Source organism: Aphis gossypii, chromosome 3 (assembly GCF_020184175.1).
Source record: "Aphis gossypii isolate Hap1 chromosome 3, ASM2018417v2, whole genome shotgun sequence".
In the NCBI taxonomy this organism is placed as follows: Eukaryota; Metazoa; Arthropoda; class Insecta; order Hemiptera; family Aphididae; genus Aphis; species Aphis gossypii.
Window position 1 is genome coordinate 29,614,860 of NC_065532.1, and position 26,398 is coordinate 29,641,257.

Consider the following 26,398-nt stretch of genomic DNA (forward strand, 5'->3'; position numbering starts at 1 on the left):
TAAAACTATACAAATAATAACATTAACGTAATTATTAGTCGGTGAACTGTTGGCCAGGCTTTACCTAGATGAATACGATACTGTGATAAGACACAATTAACAACGTTTAAAATAATATGATATAAAAATAAAAGCGATTTTAGCTGGAAATACAATATATTATATATATATAATAAAAAAAACAATGAAGCCTTGCAGACAAAAAGTTTATTATGATAAAAATATGTTCCGTCGATTAGCTCAAGAAAGACTCAAGTGTTCCGTATCAACGATACGGAAAAAGAATTGACCATAAAAAATCTGCAATACTCAATATTCAATAATATGCCCGTAATCGGACGGCTTCCGATGAATGATCAAAGAAAAATAAAACAGAAACAAAAAGCGGTGCATGAGTGTGTGTGTCGGTGATGGAATAAACAATATATAACACGAAATAGACAGAAATACTCTGTTTATCCTGATAAAATATAAGCTGTAGTCTGTAAAAAGTCGTATGATTAATTATTTACCTATCATGTTTCAATTGTAGATTATTAGTATTTTAAAATCAAAAGTTTAAATATTGAAACACATCACGACAATCATAAAAAAAATAAAAATATATTGAAAACTTTTAGAATTTTTTGCACTTTTTTATTCCATGTGTAATTTATATTACATAATGTGTAATAGATAAAATCATGAAATTTATAATTTTACATTATCTTTATCATTGAATAATATTTTAAAAGTTAATTATTATATTTTTACAAAATAATAAAATTTAATGTACATACCTGAAAATTATATATGATTTACACTTTTTATTTGTCTTCGGTAAACTTGCAAATTATTAAGACAAATTACAAAATACGACAAATTATTTCCCTCATGTGACTCTAAAGTTTTGTTTAATAATTGTTTTTTTTTCATATATTGACGTTATTTTAAGAACAAAAATAATCACAAAAAATATACATTTTGATATGAATTTTAATGGGTGTAAATTTTTGGAGAAAAATATGATTAGTAGATAAAAGTTGCAGATAGAATCAATGGTGGTTGGCTTGTGTTCTGGTTGTCGATAAATAACTATTATCCTTTGAGTACGACTCTTTTCGAGCACTGACCATAGTCCACCGCCGACGGATATTAGCCGCAATTTCCTGAAAGCACTCTAATGGATATTGCCGTGCGGTTTCCTCATGAGCCTTTTCTCTGTAACAATTAGGATTCGGCATTTCAATCTCTCTATGACCACATAGTCCGGCAATTTGTTTGGTTTCTATTTACCTCCATAATACTTTTACATCGCCGAAACGTCTCTAACTGTTCGTTCACGACTCACGTGAGAGTGTCGACGTGTAGATGGTAGCTCAGTAGTGGCCGATGACCATATACGTACATCAGTATATTATCTATTCTCACTATTATCGCTGCCGTTTGATGCAATTTACTTTTGGTTGTCTAAGAAAAATGTTTAAAATCATTTTCCATTAAAAATTATATAATATAAGTGTCTGTAACCAGTGTAACTATTGTATGATTATCATATGGCTTATTATTTTTTTTTTATTATGGTTTTCTGCGTGCGGTATAAGTACGTTATAAGATAATGTACTTTATTCACGCCATAGCAACTGTGATAAACTTAAACTTCTACTTAATGAAGATTACGGCACTTATATGACTGTATGTATCGTGTTTGAATAGAAAAAGAATTGAAAATGAAAACATTGTTTTAAAGAACCTTCCCTGTGTCCTTTTTTATACCAATACGATAAACTTTTTTTTTCTGTTAAACAGATGAATTTTCCAGCAGTAAATCATTCATGTTAATCGGAATTAAAAGCAAAATCACTGGTCATTGTTTTAAAAATACGAAAAAAAGGAAATAAAATTTATTTTGATAATTCTGTTTGAATAGTACTGCTTAAACTGTCTGTATCATTGTATTGCCAATTATTCTTATTATTTCTACGATTAAAAAAATTAATAATGAATAAGTAAATATTATATATTTCATAAGGTGTATTATTATAATATTGTGTTATTATACAATTTAACAATAATCCCAATACCCAAACATAGTTTGTTTTATAAATTTGAAAAATATATATTTATAAAACAATATTATATTAAAAATAATCACCAAATAAGAGTTTCTTCAGGATTACATTAAATAAAAATGTAGTTTATATTGTAACTTATATACACATTTCCTGGTTTTTTTTCTCTATACTTAATATAAGTACCCGCAAAAAAAACAATTAGCCAAAATATAACAGCATGACTAATTTAAAATCCCTTATATTTAATTTAATTATAATATTAGAAAAAAGGTTGATAAAATCACTATTGATGAATATGGAATTTTAAGTTTTTTTTAAATTTATTGAAATATAATATTTTTATAATAGTTAAATTCATAATATCGTAGGTATAATATAATGAGTTAGGTATTCAATTTATATCATTTACTTACATTATATTTTAATATAACAAATATTTAACAATTTCAATTTTAGAAATTTATTTGGTTGTACCTAACAATATTTCTGGTATAGTTATAAAAAGCGATGAAAAATGGAAGTATGAAATATTTGGGTACAGGTTATTAAAATGGAAGAAAAATAATGAAAAAACTCTCCTAACCACATCCACCAACCTTTGTATACATATATAATTTTTCATATCCGTTTCTCATTTTGAGTTTAAAGTTTCATACTGTTTGTAAGTTTTTTGGGTTTCACTTGCATGTTTTTATAATATACCAACCACAAAAGTCACATCAATAGTCAAAACCGTATACTAAATATGAATGTAATACATCATAAAAGCATAGTCGATAATTTGTTCTCAAACTTAAAGTATTAAATAAAGTTTTACTACTATATACGTAGGAAAGCATAAAAATTATATCACAGTATAATATCATATAATTAATAAAATATACTTTTACTTTTATTTTATTTAGCTGAATAAAAAATCTATTTAATACAGTAAACCTCGGCCATTATTTATTTAAACATTTTTTTAACTGTTCAATAAATTTTATAAATAAAAAAAAATATACTATATATTATATCATAAACAGTTACAAAATATTATTTTAAATTTCTTATTAACAATATAACTTTTTTTTATAAATATTTATAAAGTAAATTTAATTAATGTTATAATATTGTTTCTTAAAAAATAAAACTAAACATGATATTACACCGTTAAATTTAATACGGATTAAGCATCTATCAATGCGATGCATTTTGATTCATAGAAATAGTATTACAGAAAAAACAAAAATAATAATAAAAAAAAAAAAAAATCAAATTTGATAATAATTATTGTTCTTAATATATTATTAAAAATGTATTTATTTAAATTTAAACATTACCATTTTTATGTCTTATATACATATATATTTTTTTTAGCAATTTTCAATATTAAAAAAAAGAAAAGTTTTTACAACATAAAAATAAAGAAACTTTATTTTTGTTTGTTTAAAGAGCATTACGTGACAACTTTTGTTCATTTAATTATTATTGAGATTTTGTTCACGAACCTATACTTATCTTAAAATAGTTTAGTAGGAACGTTTTCATTAACATCTGAATAAGTAATTTCACATTTCAGTCACGTAATTTTTACTTCATACAATGTTTGTTTATAATTGGTTATCAAAACAGTTTTAAAAAGTTAATCATTTTGATATAGCTAATATATATTAATAAATAATTAAATTATTTTTATTAAATTGAAAATAAAATGTTCAAGGACACTAATTCATATGGCATTTTCTAAAGATGTATTTGATATTATTAGGTTAATACTATCTAGAACTTTAAGATATAATAATATTCTATAGTGTATATTATATTATGTTTTTCTAAGCTGAATCATGTTTATTATTTTTATTGAATTATATATAAAAATATGTATATTATATTATTCGTACAAAATAATTTAAGAAATTTAGATAATTTAAATGTTTTTTTAATCAATCAATATTTTAAATAAAAACACAATTGGATGATCATACAATTAATAAACTCGATGATATCATTACAACAATAGTAGAAGATTTTAAAATACTTCTTTGACATTTTAAAAACATAGTAGCTTTATTGTTATATTTGCAATTCATATTATGGAAACAAAAATGAAATCGTGATAAACTTGAAAATATTTTAGTTACGTTAATGTATATGTTATGGAAATTCTTTCAAATCGTGACGAAGAAATATTTCCATTAATATAACGACTTTTGACAGTTTTGATAACTCTGCTAATAAGCAATGCAAGTGCTGAGAGGACGCTTATTTCCATATTACGAAGACTCTAAACATGATCTTCTCCAGTTTAACGCTTAAGAGCATTTGTCAACGTTGACTCAATTGTCTACTACAGACCTTAAGCACAATATGTGATACTTTTCCAAAAATGATGCCACTCGCTGACAGAAAAGAACCGGTAAACGACCAAATAAATCAGGCCAACATAGACTAACACCCTCGTCAATCAATCGCCAAAACACAAACTAAAAACAATCTTTTTGATGAATATTGATCGTTATGGCAATTCCACCATTGTGTATAAAATAAATATATATTTGGGACCACCACTTAAGTCCTCATACCGACTCGCTTATTAAAGTTTACTGTTCGGTTCTATACGGTATAGGTAATAGCCACTTATTTAAGGGGGCTTTTCTACTCTGTTTGTCCTTTCCATAATTCAAAACACCATACTTAACAGTTTAAACCACTTTTGTACGTAGCGTGACACCAAATCTGGTAGACAATTCCAGAATCATCTACCGCCCTTGCCACCCTTTTAGACACGGACAATTTCCCCAAATTGTATATACTATTATCAATTTGATTAAGATGATGGATCAATGTGATTACTAGCCACCATAAAATGTATATTATATTCAAAGGATAGTGTGCCGTTTTAACCGCAACCTTTAATATTAATATTGTCAATATTTCATACACAAATAAGCTACACAATAATAATTTAAATAATAAATATATAATTAAATATTATATATTTTATGGCAGTAAAATTAATTAACTAAAATCATCTATTTTTTTGAAACTACTCAATAATTATATTTTTTTTACATTGCAAAATTATTTATATTTTAATGACTTGGTTATACAATAATTCTATAGTAATTCTAAAATGGATATCTCTATAACTGATAATATATTGTAAAATGACATATTTACTAAATTTAAACTCTCATTAATTTTATCCTTGTATTTGTGCCATTTTTAATATACATAGTCTTCCACTTTTATATGCGTTTTTATTCTGTGAAAGATCCGTCTTTCCTATTAAGGAACCAGTCCATATTTTATAGAATATTTATCACTATATTAAGGTTTTTATAATTTATAGTTATTCAAGTCTTATGCTTTAATATTAATGTCTAATTTTGTATTTGGCCCGTTTCATATTAATAATAATAATAAATATATATCAGACACATAAAAACAAAATTATTTATATAATATTTTTAAAGACCGTATTTTCAAATAATTAGAATTGAAACTTTCATTTTATTGTAAATTGCTTAAGATATATTTTTTTTTTTAAAACTGTATATAATATATTATAAATATATTTATGTATATAATTGCATAAATATATACACTCAAAATATATAAGTCAAAATGTTACAAGTATTATAAAAGTCTAAATTTTTCATATATTTCATGTTATCAAAAATAATTATTAAAGGCTATTTTCTTCAATTTATAAACACATAACTCAGAAATAATTCCATAATCCACAGCAGTCGCAAGTATAAAATACAAACACTACAGTAAGCTACCAACACTCATTTCTTCCAACTGCCTTTACGTTACACATACACCGTGACTCTGTTATCAAATATCTTACAAGTACTTAACCAATTACTAGAGAAATGAAAATTCATTACGTTCGAACAAAAACTGATTTCGAATACACCAAGGCAGTTTCTATTTTTGTTATTATTATAATTTGTTCCTTTTTTATTTTATTAAAATCTTAAGAATGATATCACTATTGTCACGCGATAACTATTGCTAATGATATTTGTTTTTAAATACAATGTCTAAATAATAAGTGATTGAAACTATATTGTTAGCTTTAAGTTTACCACAAATCACGCTACTAACGTCGTCGTGACTCTGTTATTACCTTTCGTAGAAATAACTTTTAATATACATAACTCAATAATTGTGTCTGCCTACGCAGTTTAACACATTAATTTAGTCTCATTTATATTCACCACCCTTATTTACTAGGATCTCATTATTACCTTGACGGGATGACGATAAAATGATCACTATTATCATATTCCGCGTACCTAAACTTCTAGTTTAAAATTCGATTGAGACGTAACAACATTTTATAAAAAAATCATCTAATTAACAATTTATAACAATAAAATAAAATAGGATAGTTTTTATTTGAAAAAAAAATTTTATATAGGATACTCCCTAAATGGTAAAAATTCAACTATATGTATGTATATAATATATAATAATAATTTATGAATATATTATGTATTTTAAGAATATTTTAAAACACCAAATAAAATAATTCGAATAAATTCATTATTATTGAATAAAAGTAAGGTGAAGTAAACATACTTGATGAATCATTAAATAGTATTATGCGTTATAACATCATCTATTTCAATTTTTACAAATTTTAAGATAAAACAAATATAAAGTAACCTTATAAATATAAAAAATAACAACTGTATTTGCATAATTATTTAATTATAGAAATCACAATAATTAAAATAAGTTAAATAAGAGATGAGAGAATAAAAATATCTACGATACATTATGAATGTTTGATACTATAGTGGTATAAATTATATTTAATTTACTCTTGAATAGAAAGTAAAAATAAAAAATCAATTGAATCGTTTTTTTTTTTTTTAATAGAATACAAAAACGTCTGTCTGAAAATGTTATCAATATAATACTTAGAATACAATGATCCGTATTTAAGTACCTACATATTAATATATTAATAAAACTTATTAAACATTATATTTTATGACCCTAAATATTAATTTAATTTAAACTGAATTCTAAATGGTTAAAAGTGCTCTAAAATCACTACATATTTTTAATTGCCTGATGAGACAGGTTTAATTGTATTTTTAGATTTTTTTTAAATTTTAAATTTTTCACAGAAAAGTTTTTAAAAGCCTTAATTTTATTTATTTTTTTTTATATTAATGTAAATGAGTAACCCTAACTCTTCAGTTAATTTAAAAATAACACCTAAATAACTAATTTGTATATTGAATGAAAAACTAACGGTCAAACACTGAAGTGATGAAGATTTATATTAAGTGATGAAAAAAGATTAATGTTTAGACATGGTTAAGAAAAAAAAAAGAAAAGAAAAGATAAACAGACAATAATTGACAAAGATAATAATAAGTTTGATGAGCAACATTTTAGACATTGCAAGAGAATAAAGGGTGAAATGTTATTTGAATTGATGGTGAAAGTTTTCTAGTTACCGTCGGCCGATCACCTTTTTACTCTCTTCGCCTTTTGCCAGAATTACTTTGGTGTCATTTTTGAAAACTGGGTATAATGATCTTTCTGTATTTTCATATTTATTTATAATATTACTGTTATTTTTTTATTTTCGTCACAGTTATTAAACTCGTAATTTTGTATACCAAATACGGGTTGATGATAGCCGCACATCTGGACAATGGTATATATTAGCGCCTTGACTTCGTATAAATTTCTGTTTTTCCCTCCTATCGATATTTATATTAAATTAAACAATTTTTGATAGATTCAAAAGACTCTTATAAATTATTTGTATGAAATATACACTATATAATATTATGCCCACAACAGTACACAAATTTTTATTTCTCGTTGTAAATAACATAAATTATATTTTGTCCACACCAGACTAGAGTGAGTTGACGGCCTCAGTAGTTATCACACACTTTTGAGTAGTGTCTATCACCGTCGTATCATTAAATATATTTTTTCCGTTTTTCATTTTTATCTGAGCATGGATTGTTATTATCTGCGCTTTTAACGTTGCTACAGTGAACAACTTTTCGGTTTAATCTCGGCGTTTCGTGTTTTTTTAATTTACTCTGAATGCAACACCGTGGCCATGGCAAAGAATAATGTCAAAAAATACTTTCCATTACCTAAATACACTATATAGGTACGTTTATATATTACATATGTATTCTCACATATTAATGTATATTTACTTTATTCGTTTTCGCGGTTTTTATCAGTACCCGTAAAACGAAGTATAAATGTATAAATATCACGTTGACTAAAGAAAAAAAATAATAAAATAACCTATCTGGTAAAAATAAACTTACGAAAATTGAAAAAATACACTCCATTCGCTATAAACATGATAGAAATGTTTCTAACGTTTCTTGTTATCGGTCTTATTTAAAATATGTAATCTCTCAAAGTGAACAAAATTGAAATAATTATTAATAAATACCTACAATAATATATTGTATTTATTTTCAATGTATAGTTCTCTTCATTACCCTCCACTGACCCAATCTATTATAAGGATATTTTTTCAATGAGATCTTGATCACAATTACACGGATTGTGTTTGTTTTTTCTATGATTAAATTGTACATTTTATGATTGGAAATTTTCTAATACTTAACTACAATGAAGAAGATCGATGTCATATCAAAACGAATTTACTTTCCAACAAAATACGACTAAATCTTGAATAAATTCAATCATAAACATACGAGTACATGATATTTTTACAAAAAAAATATAATATAAAATAAAATTTAATTAATTTTATTCATAATATAAAATGTATATATATATATATATAAATTAGAAGTAAATGTGATATGGAATCTTCCGCAAAATAATAAATTATGGTATTATAATTACTACTCATTGTGAATAGTTCAATTAATTTATATAACTAGTTTTTAGAAGCATACTAACTGAAACATTAAGATTTCAAGGTTAGTACAAAAATAACTAAATGTTTTTCTTTTATTGACTTATTAGATGTATATATTTTATAGTAATTGATCCAAAATTATTTTTCAGCATTAAAATACTAACATACGAATGGCGTAGATAAATCATATTTTGTCTAGGATTTTAAAGAGAAATAACGGCTGTACAAGTCTGCGTGTGTAATAACCACACACGAACGTATATATCACTAAACAAATCATCGAGAGCTTAATAGTCTGGACAACTTTTATCCAAAGTCATTTATTCCCATGAAGAATGTCTTGACGTGTAGTGCCGACGTTATTTCTTGAATTTTATGAGAAGATATCTGTCAGTAGATTGAAAAAAAACCGTATTTTATATGCCGAAACTTTTTTTTTATATATATAGTATATACACATTTTTTTTTTAAAATTCTATTAACACAATATTTACATTTATACTTAAGTTCAGTATTTATTTATTTTTCATACTGAACATACTTTTAAGTAAACATATATAAATTGAATGTATAATTTCTTATTATTTTCATAATAAAAAATAGGAAAGTGGGCAACCACTCAGTTACTGCCGAATTTACTTTTTCATTACAGAGTAGAAATTGATAATAGGAGATGTTAAATTTTTATTAAATGATAAATCATTGCACAAAAAAAAAGATTTCAAGTTGTGACTACCTAGTCATTTATTTGAGTATAGTCACAACGATGGAAATTGCATGTTACACATAAACAATAGTTTAAAACTGATTTAATATTCTAAAAATGTCATTGCTTGTGAAATATAATAATTAATAATATTTGTAAAAATTTTAAGTAAAAACAAATGTTTTCATTTATATAAATATAACATTCCAATTATTCCATTATCATTTAAAATTAGAATACCTATAAAAACATATTGTGATTTTATATTTTTATATTTTTAGGTTTCATTAAGAAGAAGTATATTTTTTTTATATTAGAACCATAGTTTATTTAATGTTCAAATCGTGTAGCTATACAAATTAGTATATAAAATAGTTTATACATTTTTTACTACAAAATAATTTGTAAGGTTTCGTATTTTTGTAAAGATAATAGTCTTTAATGCTATAATTAATCTTTAAAACTTTTAAATGATTAAAATTGTTCAAATATTTTAACAATTTTACTTAGTAAATAAAATAATAATTCAAGTATCAGTAAAGTATTTTAAAAGTCAAGGATTAGTACTCTTAAATTACTAAAAAAAAAAAAAAAAAACTAGAATTGTTTGATGATAAATTATTATTTTACACGTGAAAAAGTTCTTAAAAATTAAAACTCCACACTTTGACAAAAAAAAAGTGATTTGAATTTACATTTTACACTGAACTTTTTATAAATCCTAAAATCAAATTTAAAATTTTTAAATATTTTAATTACAATATAATTTGAAAATATTCAAAATTTTAACGAATTTTATCAAAATTCAAAATTGAGCCCACGTAAAAATTACTGTAGATTTATGTTATAATAATCAAAGTTTTACTGAGCATAATATACTCGTATTTTAACAACACGTATAGACAAAAGTAAATATAAAATAAAAACAGAGAATGTTTTAAGTCCATAAATAACTTTAAAAAATAAATCACATACAGAAAATATTGATATAAATATTTGGTGAAATTGACTATTCGTTTATCAATAACTGCGAAATTACAAAATCGATTTTATCAAAAACCAGCATTACATACAAATTTAGGTTTTTTTTTTATTCCAAATTAATAAGAAAAATGTTTACACATTTATATTTTGAACTCTCCAAAAAAAAAAAATACTTATTAGATAATAATTATTCACTCTTTCTTATCACAGAGTATATTTAAGTCAAAGATTTAACCATTACTACTGTTTCTAAATGTACTAATCCACACACACACACACAAAAAAAAAAAATACATAAATAAATAAATAAACATACCGTTGTAAAATTAATTATTCATTTATTGATGTGCTGAGAATATAAAAAAATAATTATATTTAATTACAGAGATAGTACTTCGTTACAGAAAAAACTGTTCGGGGTTTGAAAAAAAATATTTATGTGTTTTATGAATATATTATTTATTTGTTTCAATTATATTACCTAAACGAATATTTTATTAATTAGTATTTTAATAGCATTATAAGTTATGACCAAATAACTATAAATAACTTCTATGATCAATACTAATTTAAATTCTGTAACCATTATTTCAATCTTTGTCAAATGTATTTTAATAACAGTAGTAAATCAATCAATCATCTTAACTTAAAATTCTAGTACTTATATAAGTATACTTGTTTCACCGTACTCCATAATATAGTCTAAATATATAATATAATTCTAAATTATTATTTAGAACTCCATATTTTTGTGTAGCTCATAAGTAGTAATATCAAATATCAGTTAAATTTATATTTTTCTCGAATCGCAAAATATTATATTTACGGTTAAAATATTAAACTTGCGTTATAATTATATTGGTATCAGCTGAATTTTATTTATTCGGAATAAATCAACCGTTGGTATATTGCAATCTTTATGCGTACGATTGTCAAGCAATCGCGTTCCATTTGATAGGATAATCCATTTCAACAAAATATACGCCTGTGTGCCGCCAGGGAGTCGGTTGGATAGGGAAGAAAACCTTTTTGCGGAAAAACCCTCAAAGTCCATTAAAAAAAAAAAAAATATATATATATATATATATACACTATACAGCAAAAGAAATCTTCATGAATGTACACACAAAAAGGCAAACGTATAAATTTTAATCGACTTTTCTAAAAGCTAATAAAAAAATTATTAAGTAGCAAAATAGGTTTAAAATGCATTTACGGTTTATGCTATTAGCAAACTTTTTTATATTTTAAATATAAAATAACTTTTTTCTTGACAACTTTATAAGTAAATACTAAAGATTTTTTTGATTTTTCTTTGATTCATTTTATTATGCATATACTAAATTTTCTTTAAATATCTTTAGTGTAGGTTCCGATCAGAGCATTGGTAATAATTTGTTAGTATGTAATACCAAAATATACTTAAATTTGTAGGTGGGTAAAATATATATATATCACTTGTAGCTATAACTTTTTGATACTTCGCGTAATTCGTATGCTCTATATATAAGTAGTCATTCCCACAGGAAGTCAGTAAATATCGAATTCTGGTTTAAGACTTCTCAAACTATCAAATCGTTTTTTTTCAAACACATACATACACTCATATAAATATTAACTTAAACTTTGCGTTAAAACTACTGAGACGGTATAAATATTACATCTCGTAAGTTTGGACAATATTATACAGTTAGACGTATTTTCCTCTTTGCCTATATTTATTGTTTATATCATATAATTTTTCGATAGTATGATAATATATTTTTAAGTACTGTAAGTTAAAATTTAAAAGACATTAAACAGTTTTAAAATTGTCAGAGACCTTGAAGTGTGGGTACATGCTTGATTTTATATATTATAGATATAACTGTACATGATTATTCAGAGTTTTCTTTATCAAACCTTGAATTTATAACTTAGTATCTAAACCTATTGCCTATACATAAATAATTAGATAGACAAATCGAAAATTAAATTTTCGTATTTAAAATGAATTTTAAGATAATCTTTAATTATTTTGCTCATAATTTTACTCATAATTTTTTAAGTAGTTATTTTCATGAAGAATGTACTCCATAAAAGATACTTTTGTCAATCACAACTCCTCTTTTTATATTTTACAAAAAATTTGATTTTTTAAGAGTTCTAGACGACAGTCAAAATATCACGTGATACCAGTATATCATAATATTATCAAAATTCAAAATAAACGTTTTGATAGATAACCATTCTATCATTATATTTCGGATTGGAATACTATGTTTTTAATTAAATGCTATTGTAACTGCGAGTGTTTTAAAAAATAACGATATTGTTAAACATATAATATGTTTAATCCCATTTAATAACACGAGAAAGACAAAAAACAAAACATTTTGTATACGTCACCAAAATTGAAAGAATGATCGGTTATGTACACGAAAACCATGTAATCTAACTTAACCTAACTTACTGTATTATATTATTATCGTGTCAGGAGTTTTGGTTGTGGACGGCCAATATACAATACGAATACTATGATAATATTTTTGTTATTATTATTATATTTGATGTACAATAGTGATTAATTCTTGGCGTTTTATCAGTTTATTCCACAGCACATGTCGATTAGGATACTATACATAGAATGATTTACTAAGAATGCTATAGGTATATATATATATTATACATATGTGTGTGTGTTTGTGTTAATATATATTATATTATGTAATATGATTATATGTTCAAAGTATAATATTATTAAGTATACATCAGTTTTTTAAATCATCTACTAAATAGTTTTACAATTATTAAAAAAGGTATTATTTAAAAAAAAAAGTTTTTATCACCACACACTACAGTGTTAATACACCCATTAAATATTTACCTAGTAAATAAAATTATGAGTGACAAAAAAATTTGAATTTTTAAAATTTTTAATATGAATCAATTCATTTTTCGATAAAAAAAAATGGGATCAACCAATTACTTAGCATACTTGTTAAATCACCCTATAACTGTCTATTTATCTAAGTATAAAAGATGATCAGAATTAAAAATTACCGAAATAATATTACAGAAGACGCGTGCTACATTTTATTTTTGAATAAAACATTTACGTTACCATTTAATTTTTGTTAACTGAAGCTTACCTGTCATAAAAATAATAATAATTGTGAATAATTACATTAAGATTATGTTATAAAATATGTACCTAATGAAAATTTGAATAATATATTTTTATTTTATATATCTTTGTGGTAATTCAATTGTTTCAATAAGACAAAAATAAACATTTAATCTAAATATATGTTAATATTTACACATTTAACTTACTATGCTGATTATAGTTACCAAACCAATATACAACAATTTTATACACATATTTTAACAGTTAAAAATGTTAAAGTCTAGTTTTCTTTTAAAATGGTGAAATTTATATAATTTAGAAAATATTATTAATTACAACCAAAATATTAATTATTTGCGAAAACAAACTAAGTATTATTAATTTAATCAATGTTTTATATTATTATTAAGTGTCATCATATTTTCAATTCGTGACGCTTTTAATTTATTTTTCATATTTCAGTTCAAAAAATTAAAATGTCATACTGGGATTTATCAATATTATAAAAATAATTTTTAAACCTACTTTTTATAAACTCACCTAAATGATAAAAAAAAATGATGAGAATGCTATTCCAAAAGTTGTAGAATACATATTATTCACGATCTATGTGTATAAGATAAACAAATATTATTAATAAACAAAATCTTTGTAAGAAATTTTTTATGTACCTACTTAACACAACTGGGGTTGTTAGATTTAATTAATTTTTGTAGTAAGTGTCCACATTTTACTCTATCACACACCTGCTGTAAATTAACTGTTATTCTGCCAATCTATGTACATACCAATATATATATATATATATATAAATATTGTTCCCAAGAGATAAATCCAATATCTTTCAAAGAAGTAATTTTAAACATTTGATTAAATTCCTCGATCGTTAACCTTCTTGTGAAACCATGTGTTTCGAAACAGAAATGACTTTATGAACTCATAACGGTAGTTTACAGTTCGATTCATTTCCGTTATTGCTGATATGTCTCTAAAATAACTGATTGTTGCAAGTACTTAATGACATGTATCCTAGAGCAATTGAAAATGTTGTAAAAATAATATAATTACTCATATGAGCTATTACTTCTCTATTACTTAATAATTCTATATTTAATACAATCTATTTTACTATATTATAATCAACAACAATTAAGTTTCTCAAAATAGGTATTCTACTATATTTTAATATAATGTAGCCCATTATCTTCTTGAAGAATAAATAACAGAATAAATATCGATTCAACATATTTATTTATTAATTAAATACTAAATCTAAATTAATTATTCATTTTTTTTAATATTCACTATACTAAGATAAGCGTTATAAATATAAATATAATTGTATACATTACATAAATGAACAATACATGTTTGAACAAAGTTATAGTTAAAACTACCGAGATTTTTTCTTCCTTTACAGGATGGTATATTGAAAATAGTACTTTCATCAATACTTTCGTGTTTTTATACATTGTTTTCCTTAGTAAACAATTATAACAATAAAACAACAATTTCTAAAGTATATCTTACATTTTTAAATGGCAAAATACATTTTTAATTTCGTATTTTGGAGCAGATTATTATTCGGAAGTGTTATGATCTATAAAAATCAAAGTTTGGACAAACTTTATTATTTATATGAGTAGTCAGTATCTATAGTAAATATGAACAAAATAGTGAGCTTACATATTTTCATACTACTTTACTTGATTCATCTTAAATTTAATTATGTAAAACCATAAGCTAATCACCCAAAATTTGATTTTTATAAAAAGTATTCTGTTTTGGGATAAGAAATTTAAAAATAACAAGTTTGAGAAAGTAACACATTTAAAAACGTATGATAATAAAAATAGCAAAACATATTTTTTTTTTTCTAGAAAAAAATTATTTTTTAATAACTTTAAATTTTACCAAAAAAAAAATTTAAAAATATTTCTAAGTACTTTAAAAATAATGAATTGCTATGCAATGTTAAGATGATAAAATGATATTGTTACAGACATTACAGTGTGCTTCGTGTTTCAAAAATTGTGGACTATTTTAGGAAAATATTATTATAAATGCTATATAAATTTAAAATATTGCTAAATTAATTTACCATTATTTTAAATTATATTCTTATCACCTGATTAAAAAGTTTAGAAAATATTGGAATTGAAAACCACTATTTTATTAGGTACCTACTAGTTACTACCTTATAAATGTAAAAACTCATTATTTAATGAGTATTAATCGTACTTGTATATACTCGTATGTTTTTTAGGGTTAAAATAACGTATATACGTATAGGTTCTAGAGTTTATTATTAGTATAAAATTTTTATGTTCGAGTATGTTTTTCGTGTAACTATTGGTCATAATCTAGTAGGTAATGTATAACTGTGAATAATACACGCATTATTATACTAACACAGCGGCAGTTACTGAATTCCAAAACAACAGAAGATACCTCTAATGGTATATTACGTGTTATATTTTTCTCTTTTTTTCTGGATTATTTTTATGACTGTATTAGAATGTACCATCGACAGTCGCTTTTGCATTTAAATACACCCCATGAGGCCTATGTCAGTACTCAATATGCAAAACTACAATGAGTTCTATTGTGTAAACGAATAGAGCCTGCCCGTGAAATATCTGGTATTTGTTTTGTGGTCAGCTGTAACTGTTGTCTTCTTTTGACCTTTGAAAAAGGAATTGGGTGTATTTGACAGAAACCATCAGTTAATACGGAACATTTTCTACCACTATTTCCCACAGACAATCCGATCTCGGAAATAAATATCATTTTTGAACGGTCATATACCCATACAACCAGAACGACTGTTTGTCGTTGATGTGTGTGTAGAATCGATGGATTCAAAGAGAATGATGTTGAAAAGTAATTTATGTGTTTAGCTTTAGACACTTAACAATTTGATTCCCAATAATAATATGTTAACTGCAAGTTTCACTTACGTATTTTGGTAACTTAAAAATGAATATTTTGAATAGGACTTAATTCCCAGAGTGAAACGACTATAATATAGATTTCAATTATATTTTTATAATTAAATATTATTATGATATATAATATATTATTAAATCGTAAAAATATCAACAACAACAAAAAAATAAATACTTTTTTCAAATGCAAGTTGAAAAAATACTGACTTATACTGACTATGATGTTGTAATATCAAATTGCATTGTATATTCAATTTATCAACAGATACAGTTACAAATTTGGTGGTTTGCATTTTGTATTCGACAGAACTGTCACGTAACTTAGAAGCTGAACATTAGTAAATGTAGGGTAAATAAGGGTACCGCGTTCACAAAAGAACTTTTCGAATGACCATTCATTTTTCATTTATCCTTTTATAAGTGGTAAATCCAATTTTGATCTCTGAATAAGAGAACCCACTTTGATACCAAAAAATTAAAATGAATCAATAAATTGGAAAAAATAAATAAATTATGAAGTTAAAAAAAGGAAAAACAAGAATTCAAACATTACCCATCATGAAAAAAAAAAACAAAATATATCTACAATAAAAAAAATAAATAAATAAACGGGTTTATTCAAATACATTAAATATAGGTAAAAAACAATTTTATATTGATTCCATGTGCAATGTAGGGTATTAGTAAAATGTTTTCAACCCATGCACGATAAATAAATAATATAATAATCAGGCGTATTGAACTATTTATTTATAAGTAGCTATACATATTTTCATACGTTGAAAATACATTGGAGGCTTATCTCGATAAATCACTCTGATAGAAAATATATTCAATTTTATTATTACATCCTCTACAAAATTTAAGTTATGATTCAGATATTATATTAAAATGTATTTGTTTTATATTCTGAATAGAGCGATAAATGTATTGATTTTACAATAATGTGTGTATGTCGGTTTTTTTTACTCTCATTGCCTTTTGGAGCTTTAAAAATGTTGTGATTTTCAACTATGGCGATTGTTCATAGTAGAAAATAGGATCTAGTTGATTCTATGAGCGGTCAAGAGAAAATTGTTTGTGTGACTCGAAAACAAATAATCATAAATTCTTTAAAAAATAATTTACTTTTAATAAATAGGTAAACTAATTAAATACTAATTTACTCTTAAAAACTATGATACTAATTATCAATTAAGTATATCAGGGATAGGCAGCTTAAAGTTACTAGAGATCCAATTTTCAGAACCTTTAAATTTAGAGGCCCAGCGAGTATAGAAACCAAAAAAATAAAAAAATAATAAAATTTAAAATATTAACATGTATAGCTATTTACTTTTTATATTTACATGTTTTAATGTTAAAAAAAAACTTAATAAAAAAAAAATACCTAACATGCTAAAATTATAATATAAGTAATTTGAAAATGTAGCACGAGCCAAATAAAAAATATTTATGGGCTGCCAGTTGCACATCCCCAAAATATATTATTATTACGTATTTCCTAATAACAAAATTAGACACAGAAACTATTGATTTTTTGTTATTAGTAATGTAATACTGTAATACTGTTAAAGTTTTAAAATTTTAAAATAAAAAAATATAGAAATCTTTAATTTTTTAGAAGTAATTATTTATCTAATTTATAAACGATATTATTGGAGTTCTTTGATATATGAAAAATAAAGCACTCCATAAAGACTTATAAATACTAATAGTCAACGGACTATAGTAACTATACTCCACAAAAATGCCATTCCAAACTCCCCCTAATCTCTTACATATCATCTATCATCATATCCAAAGTATAGTGACAACTGACAAGATTGAAACGAAAATGGTCGCGTGACGCTCAAAGTCTTATAGGTACACAATTGCAATTAATATATTTATAAATATATAAAAATAAGCGATTTTATGAAGAAAAAAAACATACGTTAATAAGTGGGGCAATGATGATCAGTTTCACCACTCACTCACAACAAGGCAAAAATAATTAAAAATCCACTTTTAAAATATTTACTCATTGTACTTTTTGAATAGATAATAAATAAAGTTTTAATTAAGTACAAAAGTACTATCCTTAGTAGGTATTGAATCATAAAAATCAGTGTTTATTTGTATTTTTAATAATTGTCAATAACTGCAGTGAAATTAAGGTGCGCAATTGCGCAAATGAAAAATAATAAATCATATTTTATTCTAGACCCTATGCATTATATAAAAAGAAGAATCATAAAAAACTGGATATTGTATGATACAATACTGACTCGTCAGCCTTTTATTTTTTAATGTTACATTTATTAAAAATACGTTTTTTTAGAACATCCCTAAATCTCTTAATTTGATATGAAGAATTTAAGTATTTGAAAATATGATTGTAGAGTACTTAAAAAAAAATAATTGATTAGGATTTGAATGAAATCATTATTAAGGAGGAAATAAGAGTGAGCAATGAACATGATTAATGAATCATTATATTCACAACTATTATAGTTACACGTACTGGATGACTGATGTTTTTAGTTTTCTTATTAAATATTTGTCTATTTTTTGTTTTTGATATTATAACATGCAATTCTTTGTTTTATTAAATCAAATCTATAAGACCTACTACATAGTACGATTTTTTATCAAAATTATTATTTATTAATTTTCAGGGTTTGTAATGCTTTTTGTGTACCTAATAAGTTAAAAATATTTACAACCAATAATTGTACAACTAAATTGTATAATAAAGTCAAATAATACTAAAATGTACATAACTATAATATTTATAAATGTATCTAACTAATAAGTAATAAGTTTAGGGCAGTCAAATAACGGAATAAAATAGATTGATAAGTTTTTAGTGAAATGTTTAATTAGGTACAATATTATTTATTTACAATTTAGTGTAAATAAACCAATAATATATATTGACAGCTTACGGAATCATGTAATAAAACATAATCAAATAATATTTTGCATAATATAAACAGTTGTTGACTATGATAATAGATTCTATGGCAAAATACATCATTGAAATAAAATATTATTATATGCATTCTATAGAAATCTATATAATTAACATGATAACTAATTAATATCATCTTTTTGATCGAAGCCCGAAGGTTTGCGAGTTAATTCAATACGCATATTGGCTATTCTTATATTCGAACAAAAAGCTAACATTTATAACAGCTTAGGTCATTTCAAAATATTCAAAACAAATCAGTCATATAAAAACATTTTTGTTGGATAAATAATAAACTAATAACATTTAATTTACATCAACATTGGAAACATATAATACGTGAATGATACAATTTTAATTAAGTAAATATGAAAAACATAAAAAAAGAATGAATAGGTACCTAATATATTGATTGTAGTACAATAATTAGAAGTTTAATACTTTAATTTGTAAATTATTAAATTAATTCAAACATATTATTTTATATTAAACTACTAAATATTATATGGTAACTACGAATGTATAATACATTTATTTTAATAATAATTGTTGAGCAATGATCAGTTTTAAATTAATTTTGTTTCTTCTATAGAATTGCGTAAAACAACTAAAAATATATAATATGTCAATATAATATTATATAGATAAGTAATATTGAAAATTGAAATGATAATACTGTATGATTAATTTATCGTTGATTTCTAATTTAAAACCACAAATGGTGTTTTTATACATTTATATCTTTCCAAACACCTAAAATCCGTATTTATCAGGTATTAATGCTAAATTCAAGAAAAGTGACAAATTAATGCATAATGTATATTCCCAGTGTTGTATGATATAATATATAGAATATATAGATAGATAAATTAGTGTCTAATTGGTATCTAAAATTTAAATTATGGAAATCTACATAAATATCTAGATAAATCGCGCTGTGTAATTCACGTATATTTGTTTCAATATTATTAATCGTTTACTCATTTAGTCATTTTACATCAAGTATAATATAATTACCTCAATACTCTCAATATAATATATGTGACTACAAAATAATAATTATGTTTTCCGGCCTGTTTTCTGTAATAATTTTATTCTGTGCTATTACTACAATTTTTAGATTACAATATTTTGATGTTTGATAATGATGGTCAAAAAAACAACCGTTCACCCATCACGGTCATTTATCAATACAACTACCAAGTCACATTTACCCCATATTCAACACCCTTACCTCATATCCTGCGTACCCATCCCGTCTATTGGTAAATAATATAAATAATACTGAAAATCTTAAAAATCTTGACAAAAATAATTTGTACAATAATTTAATTTCTATACCAAATATTATACTTTGGTCAAATTCATCTTGTCCTAAACTTTATTTACATTTTAATTTTAAGTAATAGTTTGAATATAATATAAAAGGTCTATTTTCAAGTGCTTTTATGCTTCAACCAGAAAACATGTGTTAAGTAGAAATTAGTACCTACCTACTTATACGGCAATACCTACCTATTTGGGCCTTCAACCGTGATTTTGAATAGATATATTTGCTTTATACATTGAAAGTGGTATTATATACTTGATATGTTATTAAATTTAATATGTATTTTATACGTATAGGTAGGTATTTAGTTTTTAATATAGTTTTGACATACAATATAACTCCTTGATTATGCCTCCTCTAATCAAAGTACTCAGCCAATAATCCATTAGCATGTTAAGCATTAATAAAAATTAACTATTGTAAAATAAAAATCTCGATAAAAAAGTTGTATCTACACATTTAACTAAAAAAAAATGAATATTCTATCTTCATAATAATCTAGATTTCATTTACCTGGTAATATAATATTTATCTAGATATTATTTTTGCAATATTAACTCAACACTGTATAATATGAATAAATTATAAAAATTTAAAATTTAATTCAATTGTTGTTTTTTAATGGTTTAAATAGGTCAAAAATAAACTGTTAATTAATATGGTTGTTTATAGTTATAAAATAAATATGAGCTACATAACCTACATATCTCGTTCTTAGAAAAAATATAAATTATGTTTTATACATTTCAGGCAACATAATAATATCATACAAAAATATAATGTTTTACTTTAAATCATATAATTAAGTTATTTTTAAATTTTACATAAATATAGATTGGTGTATTAAAATGGTTTGAAAGTTTGATTTCAATTTCCGATGATTGTGTTTAATATACTAGAAGACATAAAAACTATATAAAATGTAAGTTAATTTCATCGTAACATTCAACATTCAACAAAGATGCTTAATGATCTCCAATCAAAATATGTAATAGAGAGAATCTCCAATTCTATTAGTATACAATCCGAGTATATTAACAGTACGATAAATCATATTTGTCTGTATAGTTGTATGGAGCGGTAATATTTGATACACGCATATCATCATTAAGTGAAATTGTGTAAATCCAGAGAATTGTTCTTTCATAATGAACATATTATTACGTTATAATTATACACTTACATTCCTTTATAATCAATATTGTGATTTTACCATTATTATTATACCATTTCTGGGAACAAAATATATATATATGCACGACTCACAATAGAGATTAGGTAAAAAATTATTAACGAACACAATAAGATAATTATTATTAATGAATCAAAATTATGATGAGATTCAATATAGTATATATGATTTAATGTGCATCGGTGTCTATATGTATATTATTTATTCAATGAAATATTTAATATTAAAAATAAAAATAAAAGAGCATACATTATAATATACATAATATTTTTCATTCTAAACAATTTTTTTTTTTTTTTTTGAATACTGTAGTGTGGATCATATTAATTATTGTAGATTGTGATCCACCATTTACTTTTTTTTTTTTTTATCAATACTGATATTAAACGCACCCTATCTACTAAAATATAAAACATTTTCCGAATTTTTGCCAACAGTAAAATTAAAGTCCATAGGCTACCCTACTTTCATCCACCGGCTTTGTACGAGGTTGCGTGCATTTAAATGCGTGTATTAAAACCACTATGGTGTAATTTACGAGATGTGGAAAACGTATTGTGCATAATAGACCTAATAACATCATATCCTCCCCTTTACAACGTCCCATCATTTTTAATTTAACTATATATATGGACGCACTTAATGGACCCTTTTATGCGGTAAAAAAATGCTCTACAAAAAAATCGATTCCCTCTTCTATAATCGGTTGAACAAGAATATCAAAGTGCAAATGTCCGGTGTAATAACAATACTTGATACCTACTAATTTCGGTCATTATTATCCCTTCAACTTTGGATTTTACTAATTAGAACATATTCAAAATATAAAATATTTTAATAGGTAGGTACAAGATTATTTGGACGTAGTTATGAGTATAATAAAATAATCCATTAATATTTTCAACAACTTATTAATGTTGAAACTAATTAATAACCCAACTTACATAGAAATAAATTAAAAATGTAAACGATTTTATCTTGCATTTTTTAGATTACTCCCTTTATTATTATTGCACACTTCAAAAAAAAAAAAAAAAATGTCTACATTTTATTACTTGGTCACACGCATGATACCTTTCAAAAGAAAAATATTTTATGTTAACAATTATAATACACTCGTAATTTGAGTCAATTATATTTCTGTAATATAATTAGATAATAAATAGTCTATATAAATTCGTTTTTACTTTAAATAAAAATCGTAAATGTATCTATGTTGATGAAATAACGAAAAATGATTTGGAATCAACATAAAATGTATTCTTTTTACAGAATAATAAAGGGCATTTTGTCTTTGTTCAGAAATACGTAGTTAAAAAAAAAATATTGTAATTATTGGAAAATACAATAAAAAAAATGTGGCTTTGACCGTTGTTTGTCTGTACTAACACGTATTTTTCAAACCTATTACGCACGAATGATTCTAAAAATTATTCTCTTCTGGCAATAATAAACTACTTTGTCGCTTTAAATTTATTTCAACTAAAAGAATAATAATTGTTTACTTGTTTTTATTTTATTATTCTAGAAACTCAATCAAATAATTACTCTTTTTACAATTTAATTGGAACAAAAACTAAAATAATAAATGCATTTAACTGGTTTCACCAACAAAAATATATGAAAAACAATGAAATATACCTATATTTGTATTTAAATAAATTTACATTTTTAAGAAATAACCTTAGAACCATCATTTATTGAAAACACACCATTTTTTCACTCACAAAAATAACACTAAGAATATATTTTAATAACGATTTTATTTTTTTCCATCTTATATATTCATTATTGAAAAATAAGTTCTTTGATGTCATAAAAAATACATATTTAACTACATCCATATGATTATTTTGTAAATAAATATGCAAATTATCATCAAAAAAGAACCAAAGTACCTATGTCAAATTGTATTACAGGTTTTTGACTTATATTTTTGTTACCTACTCCATAAACGATAGCATGCATTGTGAATATTAAAAGTAGTTTATAATAAAATGTAATTGAATTATCTATTATTATAAAATTAATATATTATCTGCAGCTGTCAATTAATTAATTTTATAGTAAGACAACGTTAAAAAGGTTTAAGTATAGAAAGTATTTAGTCACGCTCATTTGGAAATTGGAATAGATGGTATATTTTAGGTATGAATGTATAATGTAGGTATATTGTATACATATTATATTATAATATAGTATTTATCAAAAATTCGAGTAAAATGAATTAAAAATCTACGTAGGTACTATTAGCATTAGAAACGATAACATAATGATGATTTATATAGATTTTGTTTTAAAGTTGAACATTTTTCGATTGACTAGCAGTCTACGTTAATAATTTAAAAATAAACCTATAATTGAGTATTTATGTATGTATAAAAAAAAGAGACACACTTCGTGCGTTGAAATATTAGTATTAAATATCTATTATATATTTTAAACGAATCTATTTTTTATAGATTATTTTTTATTTGTATCCTAATATTTAATTGCACGATATCTTGTTGACAGAAATCCTCCCATCCTAATTATAATCGCAATAAGAAATTGGTTATCTTTTAAAAGTGATATTGAACGTTGGGTAAAACAAGTTTATGCACACAAATTCAGTTTGAAATTTTGTGGAGGAAGGATTAAGTTCAGTCTTTTTTTTATTATAGCAGGTACATACAAAACCCTTTTACATTACTCATTTTAAAATAAATAAACTACAGTTAAGCGTGTATATGAATTTTGAATATTTTACAAGTTCCTACAAGGTTCAAAATGTTCTCGGCATGTCATTGATAATTTATACGCCCATGTGTATACTGGTGTACGTGTATGCATAGGTTGTTAATAATTATCGTTTTTAATATACTTACCGACTGCTGCAAAATGTTTCGTACCATTTACCACGGCGACAGCCATAATACAGTCGACATTATCGTACATTAATAATACGTACTACACGCGCATACGCGTCGGCGTACATTATGCGTCCCGAGTATTGCCTTTTGAAGTGTACGTGACAATTTCTACAGTTCACTATAACCATCTGCAACGTATATTATTATTATTATTATTATAATCCATATGCTATGCGATCTAACCTCTATTGTTTTGGGACTCACGTATTGCAATTATTAAACGGCGACTGTAATAATACATCGATAACTATTACATACGAGAACAATACTACTCGTAATGAGATTAGCGAAAATGAATGTCATTTTTTTCTTCTATCGTCATCTTTTACTTCTTCTTGACTTACGATACCGTAAGGAACTAGGAGTAGAACCTACCTTATGTCGTTTCGAGGTTTACAATACTGCTTGATGGACAATAATAATATTATCTCGTGGCGTCGGTACTGCCTTATGTTTATTATCAAACGTTTTATTTTGAGACAGTGTAAACCGTATGAAATTCTAAATACATTTTTGCTTTGTTGCAGTTATTATTATTATTATTATTATTGCTTGCGTTCAGAAATAATGATGACTTGTACAATGACCGTTGGTCGCTTTTGAATATCGATACACTCAAAAACAATTATAATTGTAATTATACGAAAAAAAAAACTAATAAACCCTTCAACGATGAGTAAGTAGTTATAACTAATAAGTTTTTTTTGTAAATAACTAGAATGTGAGAAATTCAAATATCTATAATACTTATTATTGTATTTTTAGTATACGTTTCCTAATAACTTCAACCTTTTTAGCTATTATTAAATTGTAGGTACATACAAACACATAGGTAAGCTTATTTTTAAGGTTATCCGTGCATATTAAATAAGGTGTATTTTAAAATCAAAATTCAAAACACGAATACTTAATAACAAGTTTATAGCAGAAAATTTCTTAAGCGAGTAATTAATTTTATAAAACTAACTGAATATTTCAAATATGATTCAATTTATACAAGTCAATGTACATGTACATTTTTAAATATTATAATGAAATTAATAATTTAATTATGAATTCTATATTTATTTTTCCCTTTAATAAATAAATAAACAAACAAATAAAATATCAAATTATTAAGATGATTTTTTTTTTTATAATTTTTAAAAACAATAATTTAATTCATCTTTTTATACACCATTGCGAAAAAAAATAATGAAATCAACGTATTGAGTTCATTAATATTTATGCAATGAAGCAACTTGTTTACACCAGTAAACAATAATGGTTCCTTGCGTAAAAAGCTGAAAAAGTTTATTTTTGTATACCTACTATAGATTTTAAATTT

At 24.0% G+C, this 26,398-nt stretch overlaps 1 protein-coding gene and 1 long non-coding RNA gene across 2 annotated transcripts in view; one reads left to right on the top strand and one right to left on the bottom strand.

The window, feature by feature from the left end:
- LOC114118952 (5-hydroxytryptamine receptor 2A) overlaps positions 1–26,398 on the top strand; it is a 127,751-nt gene that overhangs the window by 10,325 nt on the left and 91,028 nt on the right. The window lies entirely within an intron of this gene.
- LOC126550945 (uncharacterized) lies at positions 967–25,154 on the bottom strand. Its single transcript, XR_007604991.1, has 3 exons — positions 25,027–25,154; positions 1,276–1,449; positions 967–1,200 (listed from the first exon to the last, which is right to left on the bottom strand). It is a non-coding gene; the product is annotated as an uncharacterized LOC126550945 (long non-coding RNA).